Source organism: Lissotriton helveticus, chromosome 1_1, assembly GCF_964261635.1.
Source record: "Lissotriton helveticus chromosome 1_1, aLisHel1.1, whole genome shotgun sequence".
Lineage (NCBI taxonomy): Eukaryota > Metazoa > Chordata > Amphibia > Caudata > Salamandridae > Lissotriton > Lissotriton helveticus.
This window is the reverse complement of record NC_136057.1, coordinates 1,923,511,629-1,923,531,403: the sequence shown is the minus strand read 5'-3', so window position 1 is coordinate 1,923,531,403 and position 19,775 is coordinate 1,923,511,629. Positions and strand designations below refer to the sequence as shown.

The following is a 19,775-nucleotide window of genomic DNA, read 5'->3' as shown; positions in this document are numbered from 1 at the left end:
AACTCCAAATTCACACTCCAAATCCAAATCCACCCTCCAACTCCAAATCCACCCTACAACTCCACCCTACAACTCCACCTTCCAACTCCAAATCTACCCTCCAAATCCACCCTCCAACTCCAAATCCACCCTCCAACTCCAAATCCACTCTCCAACTCCACCCTCCAACTTCAACTCCACCCTCCAAATCCACCCTCCAACTCCAAATCCACCCTCCAACTCCACCCTCCAACTTCACCCTCCAACTCCAAATCCACCCTCTAACTCGAAATCCACCCTCCAACTCCACCCTCCAACTCCATCCTTCAACTCCACCCTTCAACTCTACCCTCCAACTCCAAATCCACCCTCCAACTCCACCCTCCAACTCCAAATCCACCCTCCAACTTTACCCTCCAACTCCACCCTCCAACTCCACTCTCCAAATCCACCTTCCAACTCCAAATCCACCCCCCAACTCCAAATCCACCCTCTAACTCCACACTCCAACTCCAACTCCACCCTCCAACTCCACCCTCCAAATCCACCCTCCAACTCCAAATCCACCCTCCAACTCCAAATCCACCCTCCAACTCCACCCTCCCAAGTCCACCCTCCAACTCCACCATCCAACTTCACCCTCCAACTTCAAATCCACCCACCAACTCAAAATCCACCCTCCAACTCTAACTCCATCCTCTAACTCCAAATCCACCCTCCAACTCCAATTCCACCCTCCAAATCCACCCTTCAAATCCAAATCCACCCTCCAACTCCACCCTCCAAATCCACCCTCCAACTCCAAATCCACCCTCCAACTCCACCCTCCAACTCCACCATCCAACTTCACCCTCCAACTCCAAATCCACCTTCCAACTCCAAATCCACCCTATAAACTCCAAATTCAAACTCCAACTCCACCCTCCGCTCCAACTCCACCCTCCAACTCCAAATCCACCCTCCAACTCATCCACCCTCCAACTCCAAACCCACCCTCCAACTCCACTCTCCAACTCCAAATCCACCCTCCAACTCCATCCTCCAACTCCACCCTCCAACTCCAAATCCCTCCTCCAACTCCACCGTCCAAATCCAACTCCAAACTCAAACTTCAAACTCCACCCTCCAACTCCAAATCTACCCTCCAACTCCAAATACACCCTCCAACTCCAAATACACCCTCCAACTCCAAATACACCCTCCAACTCCAAATACACCCTCCAACTCTACCCTCCAACTCTACCCTCCAACTCCACCCTCCAACTCTACCCTCCAAGTCCACCCTCCAACTTCACCCTCCAAGTCCACCCTCCAACTCGAAATCCACCCTCCAACTCCAAATCCACCCTCCAACTCCAAATCCACCCTCCTACTCCAAATCCAACCGCCAACTCCAAATCCACCCTCCAACTCCAAATCCCCCCTCCAACTCCGAATCCGCCCTCCAACTCCAAATCCACCCTCTAACTCCAAAACCACCCTCCAACTCCACCCTCCAACTCCAACTCTACCCTCAAATTCCAAATCCACCCTCCAACTCACCCTCCAACTCCACCCTCCAACTCCAATTCCACCCTCCAACTCTAACTCCACCCTCCAACTCCAAATCCACCCTCCAACTCCAAATCCACCCTCCACCTCAAACTCCACCCTCCAACTCCAAATCCACCCTCCAACTCCACCCTCCAACTCCAAATCCCCCCTCCCCAACTCCAAATCCCCCCTCCAACTCCAAATCCACCCTCCACCTCAAACTCCACCCTCCAACTCCAAATCCACCCTCCAACTCCAAATCCACCCTCCAACTCCAAATCCACCCTCTAACTCCAAATCCACCCTCAACTCCAACTCTACCCTCAAATTCCAAATCCACCCTCCAACTCACCCTCCAACTCCAAATCCACCCTCCAACTCTAACTCCACCCTCCAACTCCAAATCCACCCTCCAACTCAAATCCACCCTCCACCTCAAGCTCCACCCTCCAACTCCACCCTCCAAATCCAAATCCACCCTCCAACTCATAATCCACCCTCCAACTCCAAATCCACCCTCCAAATCCACCCTCCAAATCCACCCTCCAACTCCAAATCCACCCTTCAACTCCAAATCCACCCTCCAACTCCACCCTCCAACTCCAAATCCACCCTCCAACTCCAAATCCACCCTCCAACTCCAAATCCACCCTGCAACTCCAAATCCACCCTGCAACTCCAAATCCCTCCAACTCCAAATCCACCCTCCAACTCCAAATCTACCCTCCAACTCCAAATCCACCTCCAACTCCACCCTTTAACTCCAAATCCACCCTCCAACTCAAATCCACCCTCCAACTCCAAATCCACCCACCAACTCCACCCTCCACTTCCACAATCCAACCCTCCAACTCCACCCTCCAACTCCAAATCCACCCTCCAACTCCAAATTCACACTCCAACTCCAAATCCACCCTCCAACTCCAAATCTACCCTCCAACTCCACCCTACAACTCCACCCTCCAACTCCAAACTACCCTCCAACTCCAAATCCACCCTCCAACTCCAAATCCACCCTCCAACTCCAAATCCACTCTCCAACTCCACCCTCCAACTTCAACTCCACCCTCCAACTCCACCCTCCAAATCACCCTCCAACTCCAAATCCACCCTCCAACTCCACCCTCCAACTTCACCCTCCAACTCCAAATCCACCCTCTAACTCCAAATCCACCCTCCAACTCCACCCTTCAACTCCACCCTTCAACTCTACCCTCCAACTCCAAATCCACCCTCCAACTTTACCCTCCAACTCCACCCTCCAACTGCACTCTCCAAATCCACCCTCCAACTCCAAATCCAAATCCACCCTCTAACTCCACACTCCAACTCTAACTCCACCCTCCAACTCCACCCTCCAACTCCACCCTCCAAATCCACCCTCCAACTCCAAATCCACCCTCCAACTCCAAATCCACCCTCCACCTCCAAATCCACCATCCAACTTCACCCTCCAACTCCAAATCCACCCACCAACTCAAAATCACCCTCCAACTCTAACTCAAAATCCACCATCCAACTCCAATCCACCCTCCAACTCCACCCTTCAAATCCAACTCCACCCTCCAACTCCACCCTCCAAATCCAAATCCACCCTCCAACTCCAAATCCACCCTCCAACTCCAAATCACCCTCCAACTCCACCCTCCACCCTCCAACTCCACCCTCAAACTCCACCATGCAACTTCACCCTCCAACTCCAAATCCACCTCCAACTCCAAATCCACCCTCCAACTCCAAATCCACCCTATAAACTCCAACCTCCAACTCCAACTCCACCCTCCGCTCCAACTCCACCCCCAACTCCAAATCCACCCTCCAACTCCAAATCCACCCTCCAACTCCACTCTCCAACTCCAAATCCACCCTCCAACTCCATCCTTCAACTCCACCCTCCAACTCCAAATCCCTCCTCCAACTCCAAATCCACCGTCCAAATCCAACTCCAAACTCAACTTCAAACTCCACCCTCCAACTCCAAATCTACCCTCCAACTCCAAATCCACCCTCCAACTCCAACTCCACCCTCCAACTCCAAATACACCCTCCAACTCCAAATACACCCTCCAACTCCAAATCCACCCTCCAACTCCACCCTCCAAATCTACCCCCAACTCCAAATCCACCCTCCAACTCTACCCTCCAACTCTACCCTCCAACTCTACCCTCCAACTCCACCCTCCAACTTCACCCCCTCCAACTCCACCCTCCAACTCGAAATCCACCCTCCAACTCGAAATCCACCCTCCTACTCCAAATCCACCCTCAACTCCAAATCCACCCTCCAACTCCAAATCCACCCTCCAACTCCAAATCCACCCTCCTACTCCAAATCCAACCGCCAACTCCAAATCCACCCTCCAACTCCAAATCCCCCTCCAACTCCAAATCCGCCCTCCAACTCCAAATCCACCCTCTAACTCCAAATCCACCCTCCAACTCCACACTCCAACTCTACCCTCCAACTCTACCCTCCAACTCTACCCTCCAACTCCACCCTCCAACTTCACCCTCCAACTCCACCCTCCAACTCGAAATCCACACCTCCAACTCGAAATCCACCCTCCTACTCCAAATCCACCCTCCAACTCCAAATCCACCCTCCAACTCCAAATCCACCCTCCTACTCCAAATCCAACCGCCAACTCCAAATCCACCCTCCAACTCCAAATCCCCCTCCAACTCAAATCCGCCCTCCAACTCCAAATCCACCCTCTAACTCCAAATCCACCTCCAACTCCACCCTCCAACTCCCAACTCTACCCTCAAATTCCAAATCCACCCTCCAACTCCACCCTCCAACTCCAAATCCACCCTCCAACTCTAACTCCACCCTCCAACTCCAAATCCACCCTCCAACTCCAAATCCACCCTCCACCTCAAACTCCACCCTCCAACTCCAAATCCACCCTCCAACTCTACCCTTCAACTCCAAATCCCCCCTCCAACTCCAAATCCACCCTCCACCTCAACCTCCACCCTCCAACTCCAAATCCACCCTCCAACTCCAAATCCACCCTCCAACTCCAAATCCACCCTCCAACTCCAATCCACCCTCCACCTCAAACTCCACCCTCCAACTCCAAATCCACCCTCCAACTCCAAATCCACCCTCCAACTCCAAATCCACCCTCCAACTCCAAATCCACCCTCCACCTCAAACTCCACCCTCCAACTCCAAATCCACCCTCCAACTCCACCCTTCAACTCCAAATCCACCCTCCAACTCCAAATCCACCCTCCAACTCACCCTCCAACTCCACCTCAAACTCCACCATCCAACTTCACCCTCCAACTCCACCCTCCAACTCCAAATCCACCCTCCAACTCCAAATTCACCTTATAAACTCCAAATCCCAACCTCCAACTCCACCCTCCGCTCCAACTCCACCCTTCAACTCCCCAATCCACCCTCCAACTCCAAATCCACCCTCCAACTCCAAATCCACCCTCAACTCCACTCTCCAACTCCAAATCCACCCTCCAACTCCCTCCAACTCCAACTCCACCCTCCAACTCCAAATCCCTCCTCCAACTCCAAATCCACCGTCCAAATTCCAACTCCAAACTCAACTTCAAACTCCACCCTCGAACTCCAAATCTACCCTCCAAATCCACCCTCCAACTCCAACTCCACCCTCCAACTCCAAATCCACCCTCCAACTCCAAATACACCCTCCAACTCCAAATCCACCCTCCAACTCCACCCTCCAACTCCACCCTCCAAATCTACCCCCAACTCCAAATCCACCCTCCAACTCTACCCTCCAACTCTACCCTCCAACTCTACCCTCCAACTCCACCTCCAACTTCACCCTCCAACTCCACCCTCAAACTCGAAATCCACCCTCCAACTCGAAATCCACCTCCTACTCCAAATCCACCCTCCAACTCAAATCCACCCTCCAACTCCAAATCCACCCTCCTACTCCAAATCAACCGCCAACTCCAAATCCACCCTCCAACTCCACCCTCCAACTCCCCCCTCCAACTCCAAATCCGCCCTCCAACTCCAAATCCACCCTCTAACTCCAAATCCCACCCTACAACTCCACCCTACAACTCCACTCTACCCTCAAATTCCAAATCCACCCTCCAACCACCACCCTTCAACTCCAAATCCACCCTCCAACTCCAAATCCACCCTCCAACTCCACCCTCCAACTCCACCCTCAAACTCCACCATCCAACTTCACCCTCCAACTCCACCCTCCAACTCCAAATCCACCCTCCAACTCCAAATTCACCTTATAAACTCCAAATCCAACCTCCAACTCCACCCTCCGCTCCAACTCCACCCTTCAACTCCAAATCCACCCTCCAACTCCAAATCCACCCTCCAACTCCAATCACCCACCTCCAACTCCACTCTCCAACCTCCAAATCCACCCTCCAACTCCTCCAACTCCAACTCCACCCTCCAACTCCAAATCCCTCCTCCAACTCCAAATCCACCGTCCAAATCCAACTCCAACTCAACTTCAAACTCCACCCTCCAACTCCAAATCTACCCTCCAAATCCACCCTCCAACTCCAACTCCACCCTCCAACTCCAAATCCACCCTCCAACTCCAAATACACCCTCCAACTCCAAATCCACCCTCCAACTCCACCCTCCAAATCTACCCCCAACTCCAAATCCACCCTCCAACTCTACCCTCCAACTCTACCCTCCAACTCCACCCTCCAACTTCACCCTCCAACTCACCCTCAAACTCGAAATCCACCCTCCAACTCGAAATCAACCCTCCTACTCCAAATCCACCCTCCAACTCCAAATCCACCCTCCAACTCCAAATCCACCCTCCTACTCCAAATCCAACCGCCAACTCCAAATCCACCCTCCAACTCCACCCTCCAACTCCCCCCTCCAACTCCAAATCCGCCCTCCAACTCCAAATCCACCCTCTAACTCCAAATCCACCCTACAACTCCACCCTACAACTCCAACTCTACCCTCAAATTCCAAATCCACCCTCCAACTCCACCCTCCAACTCCACCCTCCAACTCCAAATCCACCCTCCAACTCTAACTCCACCCTCCAACTCCAAATCCACCCTCCGACTCCAAATCCACCCTCCACCTCAAACTCCAACTCCAAATCCACCCTCCAACTCTACCCTCCAACTCCAAATCCACCCTCCACCTCAAACTCCACCCTCCAACTCCAAATCCACCATCCAACTCCAAATCCACCCTCCAACTCCAAATCCACCCTCTAACTCCAAATCCACCCTCCAACTCCACCCTCCAACTCCAACTCTACCCTCAAATTCCAAATCCACCCTCCAACTCCAAATCCACCCTCCAACTCTAACTCCACCCTCCAACTCCAAATCCACCCTCCAACTCCAAATCCACCCTCCACCTCAAACTCCACCCTCCAACTCCACCCTCCAAATCCACCCTCCAACTCATAATCCACCCTCCAACTCCAAATCCACCCTCCAAATCCACCCTTCAAATCCACCCTTCAAATCCACCCTTCAACTCCAAATCCACCCTCCAACTCCACCCTCCAACTCCACCTTCCAACTCCAAATCCACCCTCCAACTCCAAATCCACCCTCCAAATCCACCCTCCAACTCCAAATCCGCCCTGCAACTCCAAATCCACCCTGCAACTCCAAATCCCCCCAACTCCAAATCCACCCTCCAAGTCAAAATCCACCCTCCAACTCTAAATCCACCCTCCAACTCCACACTCCAACTCCACCCTCCAACTCTACCCTCCAACTCCAAATCCACCCTCCAACTCCAAATTCACCCTCCAAATCCATCCACTCTCCAACTCCACCCTCCAAATCCACCCTCCAAATCCACCCTCCAAATCCTCCCTCCAACTCCACCCTCCAACTCCAAATCCACCCTCCAACTCCAAATCTACCCTCCAACTCTACCCTCCAACTCCACCCTCCAACTCCAAATCCACCCTCCAACTCCTCCCTCCAACTCCACCCTCCAACGCCACCCTCCAACTCCACCCTCCAACTCCAAATCCACCCTCCAACTCCAAATCCACACTCCAACTTCAAATCCACCCTCCAACTCCCAATCCACCCTCCAACTCCAACTACACCCTCCAAATCCACCCTCCAACTCCACCATCCAATTCCACCCTCCAACCTCCACTCTCCACCCTCCAACTCCACCCTCCAATTCCAAATCCACCCTCCAACTCCAAATCCGCCCTCCAGCTCCAAATCCATCCTCCAACTCCAAATCCACCCTCCAACTCCAAATCCACCATCCAACTCCACCCTCCAACTCCACCCTCTAACTCCACCCTCCAACTCCAAATCCACCCTCCAACTCTAACTCCACCCTCCAACTCCAAATCCACCCTCCAACTCCAAATCCACCCTCCAACTCCAAATCCACCCTCCAACTCAAACTCCACCCTCCAACTCCACTCTCCACCCTCCAACTCCACTCTCCACCCTCCAACTCCAAATCCACCCTCCAACTCCAAATCCACCCTCCAACTCCACCCTCCAAATCCACCCTCCAACTCCAATCCACCCTCCAACCTCCAAATCCACCCTCCAACTCCACCCTCCACCTCCACCCTCCAACTCCAAATCTACCCTCCAACTCCAAATCCACCCTCCAAATCCACCCTGCAACTCCAAACCCACCCTTCAACTCCAAATCCCCCCAACTCCAAATCCACTCTCCAACTTCAAATCCACCCTCCAACTCCATCCTCCAACTCCACCCTCCAACTCCAAATCCCTCCTCCAACTCCAAATCCACCGTCCAAATCCAACTCCAAACTCCACCCTCCAACTCCAATCTACCCTCCAACTCCAAATCCACCCTCCAACTCCACCCTCCAACTCCAAATACACCCTCCAACTCCAAATACACCCTCCAACTCCAAATACACCCTCCAACTCCACCCTCCAACTCCACTCTCCAAATCTACCCCCAACTCCAAATCCACCCTCCAACTCTACCCTCCAACTCTACCCTCCAACTCCACCCTCAAACTTCACCCTCCAACTCCACCCTCAAACTCGAAATCCACCCTCCAACTCGAAATCCACCCTCCTACTCCAAATCCACCCTCCAACTCCAAATCCACCCCTCCAACTCCAAATCCACCCTCCTACTCCAAATCCAAACGCCAACTCCAAATCCACCCTCCAACTCCAAATCCCCCCTCCACCTCCAAATCCCCCTCCAACTCCAAATCCACCCTCTAACTCCAAATCCACCCTCCAACTCCACCCTCCAACTCCAACTCTACCCTCAAATTCCAAATCCACCCTCCAACTCCACCCTCCAACTCCACCCTCCAACTCCAAATCCACCCTCCAACTCTAACTCCACCCTCCAACTCCAAATCCACCCTCCAACTCCAAATCCACCCTCCACCTCAAACTCCACCCTCCAACTCCAAATCCACCCTCCAACTCTACCCTCCAACTCCAAATCCACCCTCCACCTCAAACTCCACCCTCCAACTCCAAAATCCACCATCCAACTCCAAATCCACCCTCCAACTCCAAATCCACCCTCTAACTCCAAATCCCACCCTCCAACTCCACCCTCCAACTCCAACTCTACCCTCAAATTCCAAATCCACCCTCCAACTCCACCCTCCCAACTCCACCCTCCAACTCCACCCTCCAACTCCAAATCCACCCTCCAACTCTAACTCCACCCTCCAACTCCAAATCACCCTCCAACTCCAAATCCACCCTCCACCTCAAACTCCACCCTCCAACTCCACCCTCCAAATCCAAATCCACCCTCCAACTCATAATCCACCCTCCAACTCCAAATCCACCCTCCAAATCCACTCTCCAACTCCAAATCCACCCTTAAACTACAAATCCACCCTCCAACTCCACCCTCCAACTCCACCTTCCAACTCTAACTCCAAATCCACCCTCCAACTCCAAATCCACCCTCCAAATCCAAATCCACCCTGCAACTCCAAATCACCCCTGCAACTCCAAATCCCCCAACTCCAAATCCACCCTCCAAGTCAAAATCCACCCCCCAACTCTAAATCCACCCCTCCAACTCCACACTCCAACTCCACCCTACAACTCTACCCTCCAACTCCAAATCCACCCTCCAACTCCAAATTCACCCTCCAAATCCATCCACTCTCCAACTCCACCCTACAAATCCACCCTCCAAATCCACCCTCCAACTTCAAATCCTCCCTCCAACTCCACCCTCCAACTCCAAATCCACCCTCCAACTCCAAATCTACCCTCCAACTCTACCCTCCAACTCCACCTTCCAACTCCAAATCCACCCTCCAACCCCTCCCTCCAACTCCACCCTCCAATGCCACCCTCCAACTCCACCCTCCAACGCCACCCTCCAACTCCAAATCCACCCTCCAACTCCAAATCAACACTCCAACTCCAAATCCACCCTCCAACTCCCAATCCACCCTCCAACTCCACCCTCCAAATCCACCCTCCAACTCCACCCTTCAAATCCTCCCTCCAAATCCACCCTCCAACTCCACCCTCCAACCTCCAACTCCACTCTCCACCCTCCAACTCCACCCTCCAACTCCACCCTCCAACTCCAAATCCACCCTCCAACTCCAAATCCGCCCTCCAGCTCCAAATCCATCCGCCAACTCCATCCTCCAACTCCAAATCCACCACCCAACTCCACACTCCAACTCCACCCTCTAACACCACCCTCCAACTCCAAATCCACCCTCCAACTCTAACTCCACCCTCCAACTCCAATCCACCCTCCAACTCCAAATCCACCCTCCAACTCCAAATCCACCCTCCAACTCCAAATCCACCCTCCAACTCCACCCTCCAAATCCACCATCCAAATCCACCCTCCAACTCCAAATCCACCCTCCAACTCCAAATCCACCCTCCAACTCCACCCTCTACCTCCACCCTCCAACTCCACCCTCCAACTCCAAATCTACCCTCCAACTCCAAATCCACCCTCCAAATCCACCCTGCAACTCCAAACCCACCTTCAACTCCAAATCCCCCCAACTCCAAATCCACCCTCCAACTCCAAATCCACCCTCCAACTCTAAATCCACCCTTCAACTCCACACTCGAACTCCACCCTCCAACTCTACCCTCCAACTCCAAATCCACCCTCCAACTCCAAATTTACCCTCCAAATCCACTCTTCAATTCCACCCTCCAATTCCACCCTCCAAATCCAAATCCACCCTCCAACTCCACCCTCCAACTCCAAATCCACCCTCCAACTCCAAATCCACCCTCCAACTCCAAATCCACCCTCTAAACTCCAAATCCACCCTCCAACTCCAAATCAACCCTCCAACTCCACCCTCCAACTGCACCCTCCAATGCCACCCTCCAACTCCACCCTCCAACGCCACCCTCCAACTCCACCTCCAACTCCACCCTCCAACTCCAAATCCACTCTCCAACTCCAAATTCACACTCCAACTCCAAATCTACCCTCCAACTCCCAATTCACCCTCCAACTCCACCCTCCAAATCCACCCTCCAACTCCACCCTTCAAATCCTCCCTCTAAATCCACCCTCCCAATCCACCTTCCAATTACAAATCCACCATCCAACTCCACCCTCCAACCTCCAACTCTACTCTCCACCCTCCAACTCCAAATCCACCCTGCAACTCCAACTCCACCCTGCAACTCCAAATCCACCCTCCAACTCCAAATCCACCCTCCAACTCCAATCCACCCTCCAACTCTAAATCACCCCTCCAACTCCACACTCCAACTCCACCCTCCAACTCTACCCTCCAACTCCAAATCCACCCTCCAACTCCAAATTCACCCTCCAAATCCATCCACTCTCCAACTCCACCCTCCAATTCCACCCTCCAAATCCACCCTCCAACTCCAAATCCTCCCTACAACTCCACCCTCCAACTCTACCCTCCAACTCCAAATCCACCCTCCAACTCCAAATCTACCCTCCAACTCTACCCTCCAACTCCACCCTCCAACTCCACCCTCCAACTCCAAATCCACCCCAAATCCACCCTCCAACTCCAAATCAACCCTCCAAATCAACCCTCCAACTCCACCCTCCAACTCCACACTCCAACTCACCCTCCAACTCCACCTTCCAACTCCACCCTCCAACTCCAAATCCACCCTCCAACTCCAAATCCACCCTCCAACTACACATCCACCCTGCAACTCCAAATCCACCCTGCAACTCAAATCCCCCAACTCCAAATCCACCCTCCAATTCAAAATCCACCTCCAACTCTAAATCCACCCTCCAACTCCACACTCCAACTCCACCCTCCAACTCAACCCTCCAACTCCAAATCCACCCTCCAACTCCAAATTCACCCTCCAAATCATCCACTCACCACTCCACCCTCCAAATCCACCCTCCAAATCCACCCCTCCAACTCCAAATCCTCCCTCCAACTCCACCCTCCAACTCCAAATCCACCCTCCAACTCCAAATCTACCCTCCAACTCCAAACTCTACCCTCCAACCCACCCTCCAACTCCACCCTCCAACTCCAAATCCACCCTCCAACTCCAAATCCACCCTCCAACTCCAAACTCCTAATCCACCCTCCAACTCCAAATCAACCCTCCAACTCCTCCCTCCAACTCCACCCTCCAACACCACCCTCCAACTCCACCTCCAACTCCATATCCACCCTCCAAATCCACCCTCCAAATCACACTCCAACTCCAAATCCACCCTCCAACTCCCAATCCACCCTCCAAATCCACCCTCCAACTCCACCCTCAAACTCCACCCTTCAAATCCTCCCTCCAAATCCACCATCCAACTCCAACCTCCAACTCCAACCTCTACCCTCCAACTCCACCCTCCAACTCCACCCTCCAACTCCAAATTCCACCCTCCAACTCCAAATCCGCCCTCCAGCTCCAAATCCATCCTCCAAATCCACCTCCAACTCCAAATCCACCCTCCAACTCCACACTCCAACTCCATCTTCCAACTCCAAATCCACCCTCCAACTCTAACCCCACCCTCCAACTCCAAATCCACCCTCCAACTCCAAATCCACCCTCCAACTCCAAATCCACCCTCCAACTCCAAATTCACCCTCCAACTCAAACTCCACCCTCCAACTCCACTCTCCACCCTCCAACTCCACTCTCCACCCTCCAACTCCAAATCCACCCTCCAACTCCAAATCCACCCTCCAACTCCACCCTCCAAACTCCACCCTCCAAATCCACCCTCCAACTCCAAATCCACCCTCCAACTCCAAATCCAGCTTCCAACTCCACCCTCCACCTCCACCCTCCAACTCCACCCTCCAACTCCAAATCTACCCTCCAACTCCAAATCCACCCTCCAAATCCACCCTGGAACTCCAAACCCACCCTGCAACTCCAAATACCCCCAACTCCAAATCCACCCTCCAACTCCAAATCCACCCTCCAACTCAAATCCACCCTCAACTCCACACACCAACTCCACCCTCCAACTGTACCCTCCAACTCCAATCCAGCCTCCAACTCCAAATTTACCCTCCAAATCCACTCTTCAATTCCACCCTCCAATTCCACCTCCAAATCCACCTCCAACTCCAATCCACCCTCCACTCCAAATCCACCTCCAACTCCAAATCCACCCTCCAACTCCAAATCCACCCTCCAACTCCAATCAACCCTCCAACACCACCCTCCAACGCACCCCTCCAACTCCACCTCCAACGCCACCCATCCAACTCCACCCTCCAACTCCAAATCCACTCTCCAAATCACACTCCAACTCCAAATCCACCCCTCCAACTCCCAATCCACCCTCCAACTCCACCCCCCAAAACCACCCTCCAACTCCACCCTTCAAATCCACCCTCTAAATCCATCCTCCAAATCCACCTTCCAAATCCAAATTCACCATCCAACTCCACCCTCCAACCTCAACACTACTCTCCACCCTCCAACTCCACCCTCCAACTCCAATCCACCCTGCAACTCCAACTCCACCTGCAAATCTAAATCCACCCAACTCCAATCCACCTCCAACTCCAAATCCACCCTCCAACTCTAATCCACCCTCCAACTCCACACTCCAACTCCACCCTCCAACTCTACCCTCCACACCAAAACCACCCTCCAACTCCAACTTCACCCCTCCAAAACCAACCACTCTCCAACTCCACCCTCCAATTCCACCCTCCAAATCCACCCTCCAACTCCAAATCCTCCCTCCAACTCCACCTCCAACTCTACCTCCAACTCCAAATCCACCCTCAACTCCAAATCTACCCTCCAACTCTACCCTCCAACTCCACCCTCCAACTCCACCCACCAACTCCAAATCCACCCCCAACTCCAAATCCACCCTCCAACTCAAATCAACCCTCCAACTCCCACACTCCAACTCCAACCTCCAATGCCACCCTCCAACTCCACCCTCCAACTCCACCCTCCAACTCCAAATCCACACTCAACTCCAAATCCACCCTCCAACTCCCAATCCACCCTCCAACTCCACCACCAACTCCACCCTCCAACTCCACCCTCCAACTCCACCCTTCAAATCCTCCCTCCAAATCCACCCTCCAAATCCACCATCCAACTCCACCCTCCAACTCCACTCTCCATCCTCCTACTCCACCCTCCAACTCCAAATCCACCCTCCAACTCCAAATCCACCCTCCAACTCCACCCTCCAACTCCAACTCCACCCTCGAATTCCAAATCACCCTCCAACTCCAAATCCACCCTCCAACTCCACCCTCCAACTCCAAATCCACCCTCCAACTCAAACTCCACCCTCCAACTCCACCCTCCAACTCCAAATCCACCCTCCAACTCAAACTCCACCCTCCAACTCCACTCTCCACCCTCCAACTCCACCCTCCATCTCCAAATCCACCCTCCAACTCTAACTCCACCCTCCAACTCCAAATCCACCATCCAACTCCAAATCCACCCTCCAACTCAAACTCCACCCTCCAACTCCACTCTCCACCCTCCAACTCCACCCTCCTACTCCAAATCCACCCTCCAACTCCACCCTCTAAATCCACCCTCCAAATCCACCCTCCAACTTCACCCTCCACCTCTACCCTCCAACTCCAAATCTACCCTCCAACTCCAAATCCACCCTTCAAATCCACCCTCCAACTCCAAATCCACCCTGCAACTCCAAATCCCCCCAACTCCAAATCCACCCCCCCTGCGGCGGGATGCCTGGCTTTCACCTTGGGGATGCCCTGTAGGGGCTATCTCACAGGGAAAAGTCAGGACGGAGTTCACCAAGGCAAGCGCGGAGATACCCCTTCGGGGGTCGATTCAGGCGCTATATAAGAAACATAATAATAATAATAATAATAACTCCAATCCACCCTCCAACTCCAAATCCACCCTCCAACACTAAATCCACCCTCCAACTCCACACTCCAACTCCACCCCTCCAACTCTAACCTCCAACTCCAAATCCACCCTCCAACTCCAAATTTACCCTCCAAATCCACTCTCCAACTCCACCCTCCAAATCCAAATCCACCCTCCAACTCCAAATCCACCCCCCAACTCCACCCTCCAACTCCAAATCCACCCTCTGACTCCAAATCCACCCCCCACTCCAAATCCACCCTCCAACTCCACCCTCCAACTCCAAATCCACCCTGCAACTCCAAATCCACCCTCCAACTCCAAACTCCAAATCCACCCTCCAACTCCAAATCAACCCTCCAACTCCCACCCTCCAACTCCACCCTCCAACGCCACCCTCCAACTCCACCCTCCAACTCCACCCTCCAACTCCAAATTCACACTCCAACTGCCAATCCACCCTCCAACTCCCAATCCACCCTCCAACTCCACCCTCCAAATCCACCCTCCAACTCCACCCTTCAAATCCTCCCTCTAAATCCACCCTCCAAATCCACCTTCCAAATCCACCATCCAACTCCACACTCCAACTCTACTCTCCACCCTCCAAATCCACCTCCAACTCCAAATACACCCTGCAACTCCAAATCCCCCAACTCCAAATCCACCCTCCAACGCCAAATCCACCCTCCAACTCCAACTCAACCCTCCAACTCAAATCCACCCCCAACTCCAAATCCACCCTCCAACTCCAAACTCCTAATCCACCTCACAACTCCACCCTCCAACTCCAACCTCCAACACCACCCTCCAACTCCACCCTCCAAATCCACACTCCAACTCCAATCCACCCTCCAACTCCCAATCCACCCTCCAACTCCACCCTCCAAATCCACCCTCCAACTCCACCCTCCAACTCCACCCTTCAAATCCACCTCCCTCCAAATCCATCTCCAAATCCACCATCCAACTCCACCCTCCAACTCCACTCTCCATCCTCCAACTCCACCCTCCAACTCCAAATCCACCCTCCAACTCCACCTCCAACTCCACCCTCCAACTCCAAATCCACCCTCTGACTCCAAATCCACCCCAACTCCAAATCCACCCTCCAACTCCACCCTCCAACTCCAAATCCACCCTCCAACTCCAAATCCACCCTCCAACTCCAAACTCCAAATCCACCCTCCAACTCCAAATCAACCCTCCAACTCCAACTTCCACGCCACCCTCCAACTCCACCCTCCAACTCCACCCTCCAACTCCAAATCCACCCTCCAACTCCACCCTTCAAATCCTCCCCTCTAAATCCACCCTCCAAATCCACCTTCCAAATCCACCATCCAACTCCACCTTCCAACTCTACTCTCCACCCTCAAAATCCACCCTTCAACTCCAAATACACCCTGCAACTCCAAATCCACCCTCCAACTCCACCCCCCAAATCCACCCTCCAACTCCACCCTTCAAATCCTCCCTCTAAATCCATCCTCCAAATCCACCTTCCAAATCCAAAATTCACCATCCAACTCCACCCCTCCAACCTCCAACTCTACTCTCCACCCTCCAACTCCACCTCCAACTCCAAATCCACCCTGCAACTCCAACTCCACCCTGCAAATCTAAATCCCCCAACTCCAAATCCACCTCCAACTCCAAATCCACCCTCCAACTCTAAATCCACCCTCCAACTCCACACTCCAACTCCACCCTCCAACTATACCCTCCAACTCCAAATCCACCCTCCAACTCCAAATTCACCCTCCAAATCCATCCACTCTCCAACTCCACCCTCCAATTCCACCCTCCAAATCCACCCTCCAACTCCAAATCCTCCCCCCAACTCCACCCTCCAACTCTACCCTCCAACTCCAAATCCACCCTCCAACTCCAAATCTATCCTCCAACTCTACCCTCCAACTCCACCCTCCAACTCCACCCACCAACTCCAATCCACCCCCAACTCCAATCCACCTCCAACTCCAAATCAACCCTCCAACTCCACACTCCAACTCCAACCTCCAATCGCCACCCTCCAACTCCACCCTCCAACTCCACCCTCCAACTCAAATCCACACTCCAACTCCAAATCCACCTCCAACTCCCAATCCACCCTCCAACTCCACCCACCAACTCCACCCTCCAACTCCACCCTTCAAATCCTCCCTCCAATCCACCCTCCAAATCCACCATCCAACTCCACCCTCCAACTCCACTCTCCATCCTCCAACTCCACCCTCCAACTCCAAATCCACCCTCCAACTCCAACTCCACCCTCCAACTCCAACTCCACCCTCAAATTCCAAATCACCTCCACTCCAAATCCACCCTCCAACTCCACCCTCCAACTCAAACTCCACCCTCCAACTCCAAATCCACCCCCAACTCTAACTCCAAATCCACCCTCCAACTCCAAGTCCACCCTCCAACTCAAACTCCACCCTCCAACTCCACCCTCCAACTCCAAATCCACCCTCCAACTCAAACTCCACCCTCCAACTCCACTCTCCACCCTCCAACTCCACCCTCCATCTCCAAATCCACCCTCCAACTCTAACTCCACCCTCCAACTCCAAATCCACCATCCAACTCCAAATCCACCCTCCAACTCAAACTCCACCCTCCAACTCCACTCTCCACCCTCCAACTCCACCTCCAAATCCACCCTCCAACTCCACCCTCTAAATCCACCCCCCAAATCCACCCTCCAACTCCACCCTCCACCTCTACCCTCCAACTCCAAATCTACCCTCCAACTCCAAATCCACCCTTCAAATCCACCCTCCAACTCCAATCCCCCCAACTCCAAATCCACCCCCCAACTCCAAATCCACCCTTCAACTCCAAATCCCCCCAACTCCAAATCCACCCTCCAACTCCAAATCCACCCTCCAACTCTAAATCCACCTTCAACTCCACACTCGAACTCCACCCTCCAACTCTACCCTCCAACTCCAAATCCACCCTCCAACTCCAAATTTACCCTCCAAATCCACTCTTCAATTCCACCCTCCAATTCCACCCTCCAAATCCAAATCCACCCTCCAACTCCACCCTCCAACTCCAAATCCACCCTCCAACTCCAAATCCACCCTCCAACTCCAAATCCACCCTCCAAACTCCAAATCCACCCTCAACTCCAAATCAACCCTCCAACTCCACCCTCCAACTGCACCCTCCAACGCCACCCTCCAACTCCACCCTCCAACGCCACCCTCCAACTCCACCCTCCAACTCCACCCTCCAACTCCAAATCCACTCTCCAACTCCAAATTCACACTCCAACTCCAAATCTACCCTCCAACTCCCAATTCACCCTCCAACTCCACCCTCCAAATCCACCCTCCAACTCCACCCTTCAAATCCTCCCTCTAAATCCACCCTCCCAATCCACCTTCCAAATACAAATCCACCATCCAACTCCACCCTCCAACCTCCAACTCTACTCTCCACCCTCCAACTCCAAATCCACCCTGCAACTCCAACTCCACCCTGCAACTCCAAATCCACCCTCCAACTCCAAATCCACCCTCCAACTCCAATCCACCCTCCAACTCTAAATCCACCCTCCAACTCCACACTCCAACTCCACCCTCCAACTCTCCCTCCAACTCCAAATCCACCTCCAACTCCAAATTCACCCTCCAAATCCATCCACTCTCCAACTCCACCCTCCAATTCCACCCTCCAAATCCACCCTCCAACTCCAAATCCTCCCTACAACTCCACCCTCCAACTCTACCCTCCAACTCCAAATCCACCCTCCAACTCCAAATCTACCCTCCAACTCTACCCTCCAACTCCACCCTCCAACTCCAAATCCACCCCCAAATCCACCCTCCAACTCCAAATCAACCCTCCAACTCCACCCTCCAACTCCACACTCCAACTCCACCCTCCAACTCCACCTTCCAACTCCACCCTCCAACTCCAAATCCACCCTCCAACTCCAAATCCACCCTCCAACTACACATCCACCCTGCAACTCCAAATCCACCCTGCAACTCCAAATCCCCCCAACTCCAAATCCACCCTCCAAGTCAAATCCACCCTCCAACTCTAAATCCACCCTCCAACTCCACACTCCAACTCCACCCTCCAACTCTACCCTCCAACTCCAAATCCACCCTCCAACTCCAAATTCACCCTCCAAATCCATCCACTCTCCAACTCCACCCTCCAAATCCACCCTCCAAATCCACCCTCCAACTCCAAATCCTCCTCCAACTCCACCCTCCAACTCCAAATCTCCACCATCCAACTCCAAATCTACCCTCCAACTCCAACTCTACCCTCCAACCCCACCCTCCAACTCCACCCTCCAACTCCAAATCCACCCTCCAACTCCAAATCCACCCTCCAACTCCAAACTCCTAATCCACCCTCCAACTCCAAATCAACCCTCCAACTCCTCCCTCCAACTCCACCCTCCAACACCACCCTCCAACTCCACCCTCCAACTCCATATCCACCCTCCAAATCCACCCTCCAAATCCACACTCCAACTCCAAATCCACCCTCCAACTCCCAATCCACCCTCCAAATCCACCCTCCAACTCCACCCTCCAACTCCACCCTTCAAATCCTCCCTCCAAATCCACCATCCAACTCCAACCTCCAACTCCAACCTCCACCCTCCAACTCCACCCTCCAACTCCACCCTCAAACTCCAAATCCACCCTCCAACTCCAAATCGGCCCTCCAGCTCCAAATCCATCCTCCAAATCCACCCTCCAACTCCAAATCCACCCTCCAACTCCACACTCCAACTCCATCTTCCAACTCCAAATCCACCCTCCAACTCTAACCCCACCCTCCAACTCCAAATCCACCCTCCAACTCCAAATCCACCCTCCAACTCCAAATCCACCCTCCAACTCCAAATTCACCCTCCAACTCAAACTCCACCCTCCAACTCCACTCTCCACCCTCCAACTCCACTCTCCACCCTCCAAATCCACCCT

The 19,775-nt window shown here is 53.4% G+C and overlaps 1 long non-coding RNA gene across 1 annotated transcript in view; it reads right to left on the bottom strand.

Annotated features, from left to right (window-relative positions):
* Positions 1–14,895: 14,895 nt before the first annotated feature.
* LOC144754991 (uncharacterized) overlaps positions 14,896–19,775 on the bottom strand; it is a 15,359-nt gene continuing 10,479 nt past the window's right edge. Inside the window, exon 3 of the long non-coding RNA XR_013594823.1 lies at positions 14,896–15,427. This is a non-coding gene — a long non-coding RNA (uncharacterized LOC144754991). The remainder of the gene's footprint in view (positions 15,428–19,775) is intronic.